Below are 5,248 nucleotides of genomic sequence, written 5' to 3' on the forward strand. Positions count from 1 at the left end.
GTGAAGGTTATGAGACTGGTTAGATTTTGGCTCTTTTGGGGGTAAATCTTGGCTCTTTTTGGAGGTAGATCCAACAGGACTTACTAACAGATAGTAGCCTGACTCCACTCAGGAATGACTCAAAGGCTTCTCTAAAGAAGGATAGTGTCATTTGTCAACTGAGATGAAGACTGGGGACGGGCAGGCCAGAAAAGAGTTTAGCTTTGGAGATGTTACGTGTGTGATTTCTTTTAAACACCCATGTGGAGTTGTTGAACCATGTTAACCAGGCAAATCTTCCTTCAAAAAAATAAATCTCAGGGTTATTTAGTAGTTCAAGAGGAGGGTAGAAATTAGTGAGGGATAACTAAAGCCCTTCCCTGAGACCTCCTCTAGATATTACCACCACTACTCAACCAGAAGCTCAGATTCACCATCTTACACTTTTTTTCTGGACCTCCCTCAGTTCTTAGAACAGGACTGGGCACAATAAATTTCTGATTTGTATTGACTAGTGACCACAGAAGCTGTAGAGCAGAAACTTTGGATTTCATGAGCTCTTTTAAAACAGAATCTTTGTGCTTCTAAGGCCTTTTCATAAAAGAACCCTGCCCTCCACGTGGAAGCTTTTTGAAGGTACCCAGCATATTCCATCGTCCTGTGTGAACCTTAGTGAGCACTCACGTAGGCAATGCTTGGTGGGAGACAACTTCACTCTTCCAGGTTCCCCAGAAACAAGAGAATAAAAGGCAGAAGATGAATGGCCTTTGCCTCTGAAACAGCTGCTACTGCTCCTGCATCTGCATGGCCAGTTGATTTAGAGATTTGTGAAGAGAGCCTCTGAGCCCCTCACTCCTGCCAAGTGAATTGCCAGGAGCATCCCATGGCAGGAGTTATCGTTCTACTCCAGGTGCTGCAGGACAAATGCCCTGGAGTTGGAAGATGAAATACCCTTGCTCCTGGAGGAAGCTGCAAGCACGACCTGGGCACAGTTGTGAAGATGAAGGTTATCCTGCCCTGAATAGCCAGCAACTTGGAGCTAAGTCAATAACACTCATCAAAGACTAATTCCAGAGGGAGGCACCTGGGACTTGCTGTTGCTGAAAGACTGATAATATTGCCAACTCTCCGTCATTTATGCCAATGTGCCTGGAGGTGGAGGTGGGCACCATGGAATAGTTGCTCCAAACAATACATAATCCAGAAACCAAAATCATTTCCATTAATTGTGAATGATATACTCATTTTTTTGCCTTGTTCAGGCCACACTGATTCCAGGTACCAACTGATTTGCCATAGTCCCATTCCCCTCCCGCTCCTCCACTTTCAAAATAAATGTTCTAGAAAAATATTTCTATGATCAAATACATTTGGCAAATTCTGGGTTAACAAACTGCAATAGGTTTCTTTGTGCAGGATTTCTCAAAGCTTTTAACACGCAAATGCACACTGAAACCTTCCAGAGGGAAAGAACACGGGCAGTAACATTTGAGCAGAAGGACCTGTTTACCAGAAGCACCTATTAAGGCAAGTGTTCCCCAATCACACTTTGGGAAATGCTTCCTTAGGCTAACATGAAAATGGTTTTCATTCTCGAGACTAAATGATGCTCGGGGAAAGAGCCCAGGAGCATGCTGAGGACTGGATTTTTAAAGTGCCAGGAGGTTTAAAAAGAAAGTAAAAGACAGGGAGAACTAATCAGTCCAGGAGCATGAGGGGGCCGTCGATTCTCCTGCCTGGCCTTTACTGACTCATTAGCTTCTGGCTGAGGGGTCTGGCTCCATGGGAAGGGCTTTGCCTTCAGAAGTTACCAACAGGCATTTGCTTTAAGTCCTAGCTGGCACTATGTAGTGCTAAAGGAAGGAAAAACTGAATGAAGACCAAAAAATTTCACCCAAGGCTACTTTTAAGGGGGAGGGCCCATCAAAATTTACATGCACAAAAGGTTTCTCTTAAAACAAAACCCTCAGATATTCTTTGCCACAAAATTTTGGCCAATATTTTCATGTAATGAGAAAATCAGAGAAGTTAATAGGAAGCATAGGGGGTTTCAATCTAACCTACTCTATCCGTCATTTCCTCTACAATATGTGGAAAAGCCATCCTGTTGCTATTTGAACACCTCCACTGGTTGGGGGTCTTACCACCTCCTAAAGCAGCTTGGGCCATTGTCAGACACCTCTAAGTGCATGGGTCTAGTACAGTAAACTTTACTCCTGACTAACATGATCCCGAATTTCCAGCATTCTCAGGGCTTGCTGCTTTGAGCATGGTATGCACTAGCCTCTGCCAGTGAGTAATGCAGAACCTAAAATAAAGCAACAATAAGTCAGATAGACTGACAAAACGAACAGAAATAAACACACAAGTAAAACAGCCAAAAAACAGCAGTCTTCACATGTTTTACTATTTGGAGAAAAGCAAACCTATGAAGGTGCCTTTTCGGTTAAAGAGGAAGGTTGTTTTGCAGGGAAGAACAAGAGGATGTATGTGAAAGTGTTTTGAAGAACTCACTGGGTCATACACCTAAGTGTAAGGCATTTATTAGGGGATTAACAGTGGGAGCTATCACAAGGCAGGGAGAGTAGGAGGGGGAGAAAGGGTCTGATTGCTAAGAGGCTAGTAGGAATGAGAGGAAAGCAGTGGAAGACAGGAGCAGGAAAGATCTAGAGGAATCACGTGCAGAGGAAGCAGGTCAGTAGATGGTTACGTGTCCTCCTGAAAAATCAGTTTCTACTTATGAAAATACTACCTTGGTCACCACACACCCTCAGCTACATTGCCTAACTCAGAAATCTGGGCATCACCCTTAACCTCTTCTTTTTCTTCATCCCACTATTCCTGCCAACCTGTTGTCAAATGTGGAAGCCCTCTCTCTTAAACACAAGGAAGCTGTGTGACGTGTTCCCAGAGAGTAGGTGTGGTGCCCATGATCTTTTAATTAAGACGAACTAAGAGCCTTTTAACAAGCAAAGCAATGAGGGACGAAAAACTTCCCTGTGAAGATCTCACTGTATCACTGGGCACCATTTACCCGACCAAGGGGAGATGTACTTCTGGACAAATGAGGCGTTAAGACTCAGTTTCTGGATCAATGACAGCACCAGAATGAACTAAAAGGCAAGAATGCCCTTTGTTAGAAGGATTCACTGCCTCCCTGCATCTCTGAATAGACAACTGCTTTCCTTATGACGTGTTCTTTACCCTTGGACTTTCATTCAATTGCTCCTGGACACCGTGATGAAGCCAACGGGCATGGCAAACATCACCTGACTTCAGCCTCAGACTCAGCTGAGGTTGTTTGAATCTTCACTCACACTGGGGTCCTTTAGGGTGCTTAAAACGAGAAAATAAGGGGATGTCCTGAAAGAAGGACCAGGTGATGGAGTGATGTGCATATGAAGTGGCAGGGGTCTGGTGAGTGTGTGTATGTATGCACACGTGTGTATATGTCTATGCATGTGCACAGAGGAAAGACAGGTTAAGCTACGGTTTCACATCTTCTCCAGCTGCCTCCATCTTGAAAACTGGAAGATTCTCTGACTCTGATTCACAGAATTCTCTGGGGGGGTGGATTGATTACAGCACTTAGAGATACTAATGATTTATGGGGACTGAGAGGTCTCCTTATTTGCCTTCAGGCCTTCAATGACCTTTGTCAGCTTTCTGTCTCCATCCATGGTCTGTCAGCCCAGAACCCATCACACTCAGCCAAGCCCAGTATCATTTTCTGGCTGGAGCAGCTTCCTTAACTTACTGGTCTCTGGACCTTGCCTGCATCTACCCAGTCTCCCTTAGTTGACCTTTCTGAATTCAGCATCTGCCTACCTTATTGCATATGTCCATTCTAGGGATCCCAATATCACATGTCTACTTTCACGTGTAAACCAACATGTGGGACCTGTGGTTAACTGTAAAATGCCACTCCAGGGCGTTAAAGATGTGTACTTTATGAAACGCTGTCTAGGAGAAAAAAGTGATAACTCAGCAAGCAGTTTGCTTCATACTAGAATCCTTCCAAGTGTCTTTCCCTTCGCAGTTCAAATTTTGCCCCTTAAACCACCAGTGTACTTCCTCCTGGCTCCTCAAACTCTGGATGCCAGCCCTTCCTAGTCAGTCCTGTTCTGAGGTGCTGTATATGCCCACGGGATGATGAATGCTTAAAACTTTAAATTTGGAAGTCACCTATTTTTGGCCACCTAAAAGCTCCCATGCAGTCATTTACCAGGAATTGTGCAGTTTTATCTGCCTTTACATGCTTAAGTGTCTTAATTTTAGGTGTGTGTGAGGCAGTGAATGACTGTTCATTTGAGACTAGGGGGTCTAGTTTTTAGGAGGGGCTAAAAGATTGATGAATCATGCTGCATTCAACACTCATGGGGTGGGGAGAATGTGGTGTGAAGTAGGCATGAACTGTGGAATCAGCCCTGGGTGGCAATCTGGATTCTGACACAGGGAGCCTTAATCTCTCTGAACTTTATGCATGAAGTTGATTATTGTGAGAACTGAGTGAAATAATGCATATAAAGCGCCTGGTACATTACATACATACAACAGGTTCTCAATAATGGCAACTTTTGATTATGATTTATGAGCACCTCTGAGATGTAAGGTGTTAGGTGCTGCAACACCTACAGAGATTTATTCCACATTTGGGTGCAACATCCAGGCTCTTTTTTTTTTTTTTTTTTTTAAAGAGCGCAAATCCATGTTTATTTATTGACTTTTTCTTAGTTTAAATCCTTGAGGGGTACAACATCGCTCGGATTCTGTGTCCAAAAGCCTTAGCAGGAAGATTGCTTTGGAATTTGGCACGAACCATGCTGCTGTTTCCGTGGGCCCGAGTTACCTTTCCCCAGATTACTCTGGTTTTGTTTGGTTTGCCGCCAGGGGTCACTATGTTGTTCTTTGCTTTGTATACTTAAGCGCATCTCTAGTTCAAAGAGAATTCTGTTTCATCTCGGGCATAACCACCTTCAGCTGTAAGAAGAGCTGTGTGCTCCCCTTTGGTTCCGGAGACCCTGCTCATAGCCAGTAAAAACGGCCTTGGACCACAGCCTCCCAAACATATTTTCTTTTAGAAGTCCTGTTCCCAGCAGGCCTCCACAGGAGCCAAGATGGCGGGAAGAGAAAAGCAACATCCAGGCTCTTACTTACCATGTCAATGCTTCTCAGCCCTGGCTAATGCCATAATCACCTGGAGCCTTTTTTTCTAATTACAGTCTTCTGATACTACAGTTGTCCCTCGGTATCCTGGGGGAATTGGTTC

General features: G+C 44.2%; 1 pseudogene; it reads right to left on the bottom strand.

Annotated features, from left to right (window-relative positions):
- Nucleotides 1-4,684: 4,684 nt before the first annotated feature.
- On the bottom strand, nt 4,685-5,048 carry LOC117075946 (annotated as a pseudogene).
- Between the last annotated feature and the right edge of the window lie 200 nt (nt 5,049-5,248).

Source organism: Trachypithecus francoisi, unplaced genomic scaffold (genome assembly GCF_009764315.1).
Source record: "Trachypithecus francoisi isolate TF-2019V2 unplaced genomic scaffold, Tfra_2.0 Lachesis_group5, whole genome shotgun sequence".
NCBI lineage: Eukaryota > Metazoa > Chordata > Mammalia > Primates > Cercopithecidae > Trachypithecus > Trachypithecus francoisi.